Consider the following 12,990-nt stretch of genomic DNA (forward strand, 5'->3'; position numbering starts at 1 on the left):
GCAAGTCGTTGGAATAAATTAGGTTAAAACTGTCAAATATCAATTGAGTAGTGAGATCACGCATATACTGCGAATTGTGGCATGTGAAAGCGATAACTACCAGCAGGAAAATATTAATTGATCGTGCATGCAGATGGAAATAAATAGTTCAGAATTAGAATTTTACTTTCGCCTATATAAAAACGATATTTTATATTTATTTCTCTTATTTTGAACTGAACACAGTGATCATTTCACTGGGTTAGTCATATAGTTTAGTTATTTTTATGGACATTCTGAAACCAGCGGAAATTTAATCTTTGTTTTCATTCGAATAGAAACTCAAGAAATATAAAGAAATAGTCGTTTGTATATAACAAAAATATTACAATGTCATTACACGTTGGCTAATCATTCATTTCTATATTTCTATATTGAAAAATATTCATTTCAACCAAACACGTTCTAGTATCACAATATCAAAAACAGTCTATAACAATATAATTACCAAGGGTAATTTAATCAATTTTCACTAATTGGTACCGTCGCCAACTATAGCTTTCTTTCGTCACTTAACTAACCCAATCCTATGACTGAAATAGCAGATGTATGCTGCTTGCAGATAATATCATTATCTTACTATGGGTCAATTGGATTTACTGGTTTCTTGCACCCATGTCAGAACATGCGCTTCTCGCATGTCTACTATTCCAGCATTTTTGTGTTTCACGTATTCGGATTGTATTAGGTTGATTAGTCAGGTTTATTTCAGAGTAAACCCTTTAATCAGACTGCTACAGTATCAGTTGCGTAGAATTTTATTACGTAAATCGGAATTTTATCAATTCACATCGTTTAAAAGATATAATCTCTACACCAGAAAGTGACTAAAAATGGGCTTAATGCGCTCAATTTAAGTTTTTTTTTGTAATGCTTTAAAGCGGGTCACTGACTCACGATCCCAAAATATAAAAGCTCATGCACGAACGTTTTGTTTCCACCTAACGAAAGTCGTAGATGAATCTGCATAAGCCAATGCACAACATTTTTATATCCTTTTTATACGTGCTGTTTCGGATCAATATTTGAGCTGTATTACATCTTAATTACTCCGTAAATAGGTTATACAATTCTATATAAATGGCAGTTTTTGCCTGTAGCACAAATGCCAACTGCCGGAACTAACTTTATATTTATTTATTTATATCGTTTATTTCTACCCGGCTTTAACTTAAATTTATAGAAGTAATTGATTTTATTTTTTGTCTTTGACTCTTCAGTGCGTAGCAGTTTATGTTGAACTGCTAGCGTGACCTGGCGGCTTTTATAGAAAAGTTTTAGAGGAATCATTATATAACCAGAATACATATATCAAAATATTCAATGAAATAATTGAATGTTAGAAACGGAATGTGAAAAATATTTACTTAAGTCAAATATTACAAATGCAAACAACATCCATAGTAGATAGTTCGTAATTTGTACATAGGACATATCCACTACCTTCACTTGCGACTAATTCCGCGTCGCCTGTCCCTAACTGTTCGAGTTATGATCGAATAAAAAACTACTCAAGCACAGTCAGAATCATTCTGATCCAATCTGCTATGATCAGAGTCTCGATGATTAAAAAAAACCCTGAAAAATCAATAAATTGCAGGGAATTTTATTCTACCTGAAAAACAAAGATATATTCTTTTTACGCAAAAACTATGCATTACTTTTGAAAAAAAAATACGACTCCAATCATCACAGCAGGCCTAAATCTCTAGTAATAAAACTAATATATTGTCAATAGCATAGGAACGTAACCGTCGAGCGTTGTTCCGAAATGTCTAATGGGTCCAAGAAATGTCTTTACTCTCCTTCACTAAGATTGCCATAAGAAAGGCACAGACCTTGTCTATTTACAATCGGTATCAAACCTCAAGCGAAAAGCTGAGATAAGAGAATTGTAACGCAAACGATAAAAAGTGTAGGAGGAAAGTCAAGCTCATTCCACCAAAAGCCGTTCCACCAAAGCTTTTTTATCAAATCATAGATCATTGCAGAAATTTGATTAACTGAACAATTTCTTCGGATTTTACAAAATCATAGAAACTAGTTATGGGTAAATCGAAAAAGCGAGTAAAACTACACAGATAAAATTTATGGCATTGCAGGCATTGGCCACCATTCGACATTGATTTTTTTTTATTTAACAATATATTTACTAAGGTACACAACCTTAGCTCTAAGATGCCGAGGGCATACAAACTTTCGTTGCGGGATACCAAAACAGAAACGATAATGTTGGGAGAAAACATGATTTCGTTGAACAGATTGTAATTGAACAGAGAATTAATGAATTGTTGTGCAGATTAGAAACTCAAGGAAGTAAACGTACAGAAAAATGGTCAGGCTTCGAACATTTATAGCTCAGTCAATTTTATTTCGATTTGTAATATTATTTCACCAACTGTTTGGAAATAGTTCTACGCATCGATTTGAATGGATAAAACCACTTATTTTCTTGTACATTTGGATGAATTTTTAACAATAACGAACAGTGTCTTATTTTGCCAGCTAAATATCAATATCAATATCAGCGAATTTATTGCTAATGCTTCACTCACGCGAAACATTCGTTTGTTTCACAGAAAAAAATGGTGAGTTTTACAGGTGACAAAATCCTACAAACGATACGATTCATAATAACTTAACTTGTCAAATAACGCAATATTCCATTCGTGCAGAAATTTACTGGCTCCTAGTGTAATTTGCACTTCACAATAAAAAAATAGTGAAATTTACCGGTTACGTAAATCCGCATATGACTCAAATCATAAGAACGTAATTCGAAAACTCGCTGAATTTTACAAGAATGATTTACGTATGTGTCGAACATACACTACTTTCAAAGCAGACGAGTAAATTTACATGCCTTAACACTTAAAGATATGTCAGAATGCATTAAATATGTGTTAGATCTACTGTAAAAATGAGTCATTTTTGACGCTCATATATATCGGTCTTAGAAGAGGTAAATTTACACGATATTTTCTAGGTGTGTTGGCTACGAAGTGACGCTGTTTGCGTTTATATGTATCAATTATTCATTAAGCAGCTATGTGCTTCTGTGGCTCAGTCGATTGACTGGAGTGCTTAGTGATCTGATGGTTCTTTGTTCAAGTCGCGCAGTTGCTGTTGACGTTTGGTTTTTATTCCATTCGTTTTCAAGTCGTGTAATTTTTAAATCACACAATTTTACATGTTCTTGCATATAAATTTGTGTGAAACACAACGCTCCATTTAAGTGCATCTTATATGTTATGTTTTTGGAACTGTGTGCCTTCACAGAAAAAAATAATGGATTTTACGGGTGACAGAATTCTACAAACGATACAATTCACAGCTACTAAATTTTTAAAATGACGCAATGTTCCATTCGCACAGAATTTTACATGCTCCGAGTGTAATTTGCACCCGGCTACCAAGTGCCGCTGTATGGATTTATATTTATCAATGATTCAATGAACAGGTATGAGCTCAGCGGTCCAGTCGAGTAACCGAAGTGCTTGTGATCTGGTGTTTCTCGGCTCAAGTCACGCTGCTGCTATCGATCTTTTGTTTTTTATTTCATTCGAATTCAAGACATGTTAATTTTCAAATAACACAATTTTTCATGTTTTTGAATATAAATTTGTATGAAATACAACGCTCCATTTGTGTGCATCTTATAAGATGTGAAATCCCAAGATTTTGTCGAACTGTGTTTGATAAGCTTGGGAATTGGAAGAATTAAAAATAGCTCGTGAATGCTCAAGATTAATTTCAAATTTTTATTGAAGGAACACGGTTAAATACCCAAATCTAAGTGCACGGGATTGCAAGCACTATATATAAATATAAATGCATAAATTTTGGCTGCTGAATGCATAAATTTTGGCTGCTTAGTTCGTCGTATACAAAACAAATACAAATAATGACCAACAGTGTATTTTCTTGATCCGCGTGTCTAGTGTTTTTCGAAATTTTACACAAAAACTGAAAGATTTTCGTTGTGACGCTCGTACGAATCGATATACAGTTATGGACGAACTTTACTTTAATAAACCAAATTACATAAGTATACATTTATCGATAATTGAGTATTATGACGACTGATTGAACTGACTTATAGAAATGATCAGTCATTCAAATTTTTGGTAATATTGTTCCAAATCAAGAGCTCGAGCAATCTAATATGGCTGATCCTTTCAGTTTGTTTTTCTTAGAATCAGATCTTTGGAATTATTTTCAATCAATCTAGAAAACCAGGTATAATCAGAGAATTTTATTCACAGATATCATTCTATCCAATGCATCTCCTGAACTTTATATGGATGCAAATTTAAACAAAATGGAACTCGAGCCAATAACTGCATTTTTTGCAATTGCTGCTTCTAAGCTCTTCATTTAAAACCAATGTCTTGTTAAATATAAGTATGATTCGAAATCGAAACGTATTTAATCGATCCGTTTTATTTAATGCTTAGAATCAATCACACCAGAATGTATGCGGGTGAACTGAACCATCAGTGAATTAAAATTTTCAGTGATTAAAAATTTGTTAAATAGTATTGATTAATTAAACTAATTCGTCATTTCAACTTGAACTGCTAAACAGACGTCAAGCTTTACTTAAATTAGGTATCAAAATTTTTATGAAAAAGGAATTCAATATCTTTCGAAATTCTAAACTAAACCGAAAAGACTGATACATCCACCCTATAATCAGCGGCATAATTGGAATACGAAACAACACTGGATGGAAACTTCCATTCATCGTTGTTAACTCAACAGCAAATGTGTGCTCCTGGCAGTTTCAATTTTTGCAAGCTCAAAACAGGTACACGCGTGCCCTGAACTCACAGATGATGGAAGTGATCGAATAGATTGATCATAACGAATGTTGGAGACACCGACCGGATAAAGAATGGGAAATAATGTTATTGATTCAACAATTATTTGGATTTGACGCCAATTTCTTCAGACACATCTCTTCTCCCAGCTAGAGGTTATTTATAGTTGCATTATGAGATTTTTTAAATATATTTTTTGAATTTTTTGCATTATTTCATTTAACTATCACTTCAGCTAGGAAAAATTCTATGTTTTCATACGATTCTTAAATTTCGCTTTACGTGCGCAATGAAAGTCAATAAGTCTTCTTATGTTTGTAAATTACATTACACATTTTTTGGTATAATTCAAAAAAGCATTCGCTCTAACCCCAAATATCTTAAAAAGCTCATAACAAGATTCACAATATTCAGCCCAGACTGTAGATTGAACGCTGTCAATTTTCTGTTACCCGATTCTTTTTTCTTGAAGTAGGTCAACAAACGTACCAAACGAACGTAAATCAAATTATTTCTTCCCATCCCAAAAAGTTCACAGTGGAACCACGAGCGTGACACTTTCACTTGCACGATATCGCCTCGTGCTATAAATTCACAGTATTGCGTGCGGTTTTACTGTTTTGCTTTTCACGCCCACTGATACCGTGGAAGTTATATATACCGGATTGCAGTGTTAAAAAATTTTTTGTCGATCAATTAACGAATTTTGAACTTGTTATGATATGATGATAACATAACTATTATGATATGTCAGTTCCCAAACGTTTCTGGCAGAAAACAGTAGCGAAGGGATGAGTTTCAAGTCTCTCTTCCGCCCTCTTATTGGCGATACGGATCACTTCGGTATCCATTGCTACAACCTCATGAATTTCAGATTTAGGCCTGAGACTCGCGAGTAAATCGATTTAGAAAACAAATAGATTAAAAACTCTGTTTAATTTGTACTTAGCACGCAAATGTGTTGTTGATTCGAACTTTCTATCGACAGGCATGAATGGAAGCTATAAATATTTCGGTACCGTGTAATGCGGTGATAGTGATCAACAGCCAATATAATTGAAAAATGTCTACAATACTTTTGTAAAGAAAAAAAAACAAACCTGAAATTGCATCAATTATAAAGGGTTTGTTTTCAATTAGATTGATCTACATAGATAAAACATTTTCCTGTAGTTTAGCAGAAATCTCTAACCGATCGTACTCAGTAATAGTCTCGTTGACGTCAAGTTGAGTATGAAAAACTATGAATTTTGAAAATGTTCTTTCTAAAAAAGCCGAAGCTCACTAGTTTACTATTTGCTATTCATTACTCACATAATTATAAAGAAATAAAATACTTTACGAAGTACGGGAGCCGGTTTGGGCAGAGTGCACACGACAAATTTTATTAGTCATCGACTCATCAGTGCATGAGCAGTTTATGGTGCACATCTTATGTCACTTCACGGTTCAACATAAACATTATTAGACGTAGCGCTTTGGTGCAGAATAAGCGAGATGCATAAAGCATTTACTTCGCGTCTATTTAGCGGTTTATGTTGAATGCAGAGGTTGCATTAACAGTTCAACACAATTCGGTAATGCACTGATGAGTCAAAAACGAAACGATTAGTTTGATTCCTGAACGTTTAGTTTGAATATGTAACTTATGATAAAAAAAGAACCGGAATTTTCATTTTAAAATTCTCGCGCTTGTCCAATCGGTAAACTTTTCTTCTCTCAACGTTGGCAACACTTTTATACACATTCTGTCAAATTTTGACGCATATCGTACGATTAGTTTTTGTTTGGCGTCTATACAAAGAAGTTGAAAAATTTTCGTGTTACGATTTTTATAATGGATGAAAATTTAGAACAACGTGCGTGTATCAAATTTTGTGTTGCAAATGAATTTAAGTGTTCCGTTAACGTTGAAAATGTTGAAGGCCTTTGGTGAATCGTGTCTAGGAAAAACACAGGCATACGAGTGGTATAAACGCTTCAAAGGTGGTCGTACAAGCTTGGATCATGATGAGATCCCTGGCCGCCCAACAACATCTGTTACTGAAGAAAACATTGAATCAACGAAGCAAATCGTGTTGCAAAATCGTTCTGTACCGATTAGAGAGATTGCTGTGTTATTGGACATCTCTTATGGGTCAGCCGAACACATTTAAACTGATGTTTTGGGTTTGAAATGCGTCGCTTCTCGGCTGGTGCCAAAAAAGCTGTATTTCATTCAAAAACAGCGTCGTGTTGATGTGGCCAAAGAGGTGATTTCCAACGCAGATAGTGATCCCACATTCATCGAATGCATCATAACTGGTGATGAGGTGTGGATCTATGAATATGACGTCGAAACCGCACAACAATCGACCGAATGGCGCTTCGAAGGCGAGCCGTTGTTCTAAATTTTCATCCATTATAAAAATCGTAACACGAAAATTTTTCAACTTCTTTGTATAGACGCCAAACAAAAACTAATCGTACGATATGCGTCAAAATTTGACAGAATGTGTATAAAAGTGTTGCCAACGTTGAGAGAAAATGAAAATTCCGGTTCTTTTTTATCATAAGGTATTGAATAATTTTCGATCTACTCTTTTCAGTGCAATTGCTTCTTAGAGCCGAAACAAAGATCCACCAATGAGATGACTGTTTGTACAATAACCCTTTATATGAAATTAAGCGTGTTAAATTTTGAATAGAACACCGTTTCGAAAACTGTAACAAAAAAAAATTATCCCACTTTTTAAACAAATTAGTTTTTGTAAAAATCTTTAAAAAACAACAACGACGTCCCATAGAGAACTCAAAATAACAAACAAAAAATCTATAATATTTTTTGTTCAAGAACAACTTACAATGCACACCGTTTACCTCTGCGAAAATAAAATGTCTCACCTAGAGCAACCGTATCTCAGAAACAACCGGATTTTTTTTTATTGTTTTACGTTTCGCATTCAGCTCATCAGTGCATTAGCCGATTATGTTGACTGCTAATGCCACATCGCGGATCAACAACCCACGAGGTACCAAAACCTAAATGACTAAAATATGTTTGTGGCCATAAAGTCGTAAATTCGTTTTCGCCAGAGACGTCAGGATAGACGTAGCACTTTGGTGTAAATAAGTGCATTGTAAACAGCAATGACTTTACGTCTGCTTAGCGGATTATGTTGATCTGCGAGGTGGCATTAGCAGTCAACATAATCTGCTAATGAACTGATGAGCTGAATGAGAAACGTAAAACAATCAAAACAGTCATGTGCACTTCTGCACAAACCGGTACCCACGTGGTACCAAAACATAAATGACGAATATTTTTACATAAAATTTACAATGTTGCAGTATCTGATGAAGAGTAATAACATTAAAAAATCCATAGTTTATTTTTAATCCACGCTTGCAATAAATGAATAAGATTAATAAATAATATTGAAAGTTTCGACATAGTGGCTTCCGATTTATCGATGTTCTTAAAAAACTCATAATATTTATAACCTTTGCAATAGATTTAAAAAGATGGTTTGTGAATTGGCGTTATTTGTGATTATTTGGTTCAATATTCTTCGTGTAACTTATAATTTGAGAAAGTTTGAATCAGGATTTGAATTGCTTTTTATTACTAGACATCATTGCCGGGGAGTATCTAAAATTAACAATTAAAGTAACTTCGGAATACTGCATGGTTACTTCTAATTAGATGATATACTTCGAAAATTTTTAAATTTTTTTTAAATCAACATAAGCATTGATTGTAATCGGTTGTGCCTTTAAGGAAGGTACGTCACTTATACCATTATATCTCCGTAACTGGAAGTGACAGCTATTTGATTTTCAAACTTAATCCACAATTTTATAATAGTTTTCAAACGAGCCTAAGCTTGTTAAAATCGGTTCTGTCATCTTGAACGGTAAAAAACAACGCGTTTTGTCAGTTACGCCTCGTATAAGATTATATCTCCGGAACCAGAAATCACAGCCACTTGATTTTCGATTCACAATTCAATAGTGGCTTTTAAACGAGCCTAAGTTTGTTGAAATCAGTTCAGTCATCTCTTAGAATCTTTTAAAAATGCAGATCCGATCTCATCGAAAGGTAAATAATACTCTGGGTCTCCGAGGCTTCGTATGAAAGTTGTTTTTTCCAGCAATTCTAATATCTAGCAATTCTTTTTATAGAGAAAGGCAAAACACAATTTGCGTCCGCAGCTAGAGCATGTTTTCAGTCCACCTTCGTCATAAATTTATATGTATCCGTTTGAATGTATTAAATTATATATATTAAATGTATGTTTACCTGTTACCGACACTCCAATTTACCTCAAACGTATTAATTAGCAATCCTTGTAATTCATAATAGATCCTGTTATAGCTTCTAGTAATAGATATTTGACACAGACAGGAATATGTAATAATTTTATATGCGAAATTTGAAGCTGAACTCAACCCAGTTCCGATTCGAAAAGTATGGTTTCAACTGCAGTTGGCTTAGAAACTACCTTAATTACCTTACATCGGATAAAATTTGTTAAAACAAGAATGTTAATAGATATCAATTTCCGACATAAGCAGGGTCAACAACTTAGTTAAATAGTTTCAAAAAATTATAATCAATTTGGAAAATAAAACAACAACGCTAATCATCGCGATAACGCAACAACTGTTAAATATTCTTTAACATTTCAATGCTAACTGGTACTACTTGAAGAACTTTCTATCGATTCAATTCGTCCCATGAGCTGTTGAGTGCAAGCCTGTTTGCACACTCTCATTTAGCTACTAACATATAACGCGATATTGATCAAATCGTAGACTTATGGAAAAGTTCAAGATAGGAACTTGTTAATACTTTTTCGTTGATGGTCGTACACAGCTTACGAGTAGAAGAGTGATGAATGTATTGATAGCTAGTTATTAGATGATGAATAAAGAATGGTACGTTTAGTTTCATGTATAGTGAATGTTTGCATCCTTTCCGTTGCTCTATCTAACAGACACCCTGTGGTACGGTTTAGGTTTTTTATAAAAAGAACATCGGATACGAGTTCTCACCATGTTGATAATTACTTGTCCACGTCTACGACGATCATCACTCATTCCTTTACCTTATTATACCAATCAGTATCAAGAATCATTGTCAAGGTTCGAGTGTAAATCATTTCGTTTATCTTACATAAAACTAGTATAGTATGAGTGGACCCGGTAAGTGTAAACTGTGACGGCTAACTGCGACAACAAACCGACCCCACTATCAGCAAGTATATATACATATATTAAGCGAGTGCTAAAAGGTACGTCTAAATCGTTCCGCAGAGAAATGTAGAATGCTATTTTTAGCCCTGCCGGTTAATTGAAAAGAATGAATGGAAGAAAAACTGTCGACTGTACAGTTCTAGATTCACTGTATCACTTTAGCTCCTGTTTACCATGGGCTGAGCATGCAGTGTTATTGACGTACTCAATTACAATGATTGCAGAACGATGCGATACGATCTGAAGTAATTTAAAAAAAAATTGGGTGACGATTTATCCATAGTTCATAACCGATTCCAATCAAGCGAGTAAATTAGCTTATCTACTACACTTTAATTAGCTGGAATTAGACAATTTCTAGCCGAATTTCAATTTTTGTTATTTTCTTCGCAATTCTCATACAGAGTGCATCGTTTTGCGAATCGTCGCTCAAGTTCCTGTAGGCCCCTAACTGTGCTCCATTTGTTGGCACATTTATCGTTCTATATCTATATACTTATGTACATTCGCGCTTCTAGAGCCAAAAGGCGCAAGGGTCCGCAGAGGAGTACGAGTTAAGGCACTCTTCAGATAATTCCCCCTTGCAATGAACGGTAGAACAACAGTTCAGTACCTTTCCGCGTATTGTATGAAGGTACAGTCCAGTGTTTGGTAGTACGTTCACGATTTTAATTTTAATTAGAAAACAGATAAGATTTCAAAATTGCTCGTGATCAGACTTATAGGGAATTATTTTTTCTGAAGTTACACTGACAATACTTTTCTACAAAATCGATCAAGACACACGTTACCATACTGCTGAGTAGCCAACTGTATTTACATATTTTTTTGTGACTGATACGACAAAATTCTTCGCGCTTCTTGTAAAACGGCGCATCTCGACTAGTGGTTTCAGTTTATACCGGACTGTCGTTGAAAGTGGTTGTGCTCTGAAGTCGTGAAACTAAAACCAATTGACACTTAGCAAACTTATTCTATTCAGTAAATAGTATCGAAGTTCAAATACGAGTACATAGGAGAAATCTCTCACCGGTTTTGTACCAAGAAACTGCGCCGTATCTTAATCAAATCGTGTCTTAGAACGTCATTCCGACGGAGAAGTGCAAGTGCAAACTGCATACCAATTACATTCGGTGGCGGTGGTCACGCGACGGTGCGAAATTTGCATTTGACGCACACATTGGCTAGACTCTTGGTAAGAAGAATGTCACGAGAATGTGAATAAACAGACGAATCGCTGCGTAGTTAACGATAAATGCGGTGAACTTGATCGCTTATTCAGAAGTCAGTCTGATTTAATCTTAGTGTGTGGTATCGCTAGTATGAGGGGATAAAATACAAAAATACATTTTGTTTGAAATTCGGACATGAATGGTTGAAAATTGAACCTACTACCTCAGTTTCGAATGATGACACCGTGATCAACCGTTTCTCAAAGGCACTAAAACGGAAAGCAAATAAACGCATGCAGGTCGAAAAATTATTCTCCCTGCTGCGTCACGTTTTTCATCACACTGGACCGCGAAGCATTCGGACTTTGAACAGACGAATTCGTCATATAGCGATGGTTTGATTTACCTCAAATTGGCTTTTTCGCAGTGTATGTGTGAAATCGCCTGCTAGTCATGGAATTTTTTTTTCGCGACGGTTAAGCGACCGGCCCGAAAAACACGTGCTATCGACCGGCATGTCAAGTGTGCGTGCTCAGTCGGTCAGTAAATCGAAAGAAAGGTCGGAACGCTTTAAAGATATTTTTTCAGAATTTCAAATGAAGTTTGAATTCCATCATGTTTGTATTATGATAGAAAGTATACGTACAGAGTGATGTTTAACTTAAAATCGAAAATGCATGAAAAGTTTTTCAGCCACTGGGCTTGACTTTTAAGCTTTTGAACGATGAGATCAAGTTCCGCCCGCACCAGAATCTCAATTATTCAGTTAATTCTACTCTTGAAATCGGTTGAACAACTCCGGCTCCTGGACCGATTACTATAGAACGTTGATAATTAGAAACTATAGAATTCAGTACAGACTGGCTGAGAGTAGGCGTTCCCCTGGTTATGTGCAGATTTGTGTCTTAGACTGTTCATTATTTAACGCAACTATACTGCCCATACTCGCATATCAGTCCCATATCGATTTTCGCCAATTTTGAGTTAGCCTGAGGAATGAAATCTATGCTCAATATACTCTCAGAAATTGCAATTAAAGTTTTGAATGTGAAAAAATATTCCATAAGCAAAGTACCCGCATGTCATTCCAATTCAGTGCAAATTTCAATAATTTCATTTGTTGCCATATTGGAATAGCAAAGGTGTATTACTGATATTCCATGTAATAATACCATGATTTAGCATTAGGTAGCAAAATAAATATAAAAAAAATTGGAAATAAAATTTCGATCGTGTTTTTCTCGACATGCCGAATTTCCATATGGGACTGATATGCAAGTATGGGCAGTATATTGCATGAAGAAAATGACAATTTAATTTATTTCTAACAGATTTGAAATCTTATCAGAGACGCTCATGTTATTGACAGTTGTTGTGCAACAATTTTAGAAAAGGCTTGAAAAAAATAATGGTTCATTCATGGATTCCAGGTTAAATGAATTCTAATGAATTAAATCAGAATCGAGTGCGGAATTACAAGTAGCTTTTATACAATTAGCTTTTGCTAGTTATGTTAATCGTACAAGTTGAACTGTATTTTAGATAGTGGATATATTATGATTCAGATTATGGTACAGTTCATAAACCACGTAGACAGAAATTGGGCACTTTCGATATAATCCCTGTGCCTTTCATATATGTCTCCGCAAATATACCCCCTTTTTCGCCTTTCTCAAAACCGACATTTCACCCGAGGCTTGGAGGACCAATTGTTATCT

General features: G+C 34.8%; 1 protein-coding gene across 2 annotated transcripts in view; it reads left to right on the forward strand.

Annotated features, from left to right (window-relative positions):
- The window catches only part of LOC131439095 (uncharacterized), a 64,468-nt gene that overhangs the window by 20,560 nt on the left and 30,918 nt on the right, over positions 1–12,990 (forward strand). Inside the window, exon 1 of one of the 2 annotated variants that reach the window (XM_058609708.1) lies at positions 10,996–11,295. The exons of the other annotated variant lie outside the window; for it this stretch is intronic. The gene's annotated coding sequence lies outside the window, so the exon portion shown is untranslated. Of the gene's footprint in view, positions 1–10,995; positions 11,296–12,990 lie in introns of those variants that run through there. 2 annotated transcript variants of the gene reach the window in all.

This window comes from Malaya genurostris, chromosome 3 (assembly GCF_030247185.1).
Source record: "Malaya genurostris strain Urasoe2022 chromosome 3, Malgen_1.1, whole genome shotgun sequence".
Taxonomy (NCBI): Eukaryota; Metazoa; Arthropoda; class Insecta; order Diptera; family Culicidae; genus Malaya; species Malaya genurostris.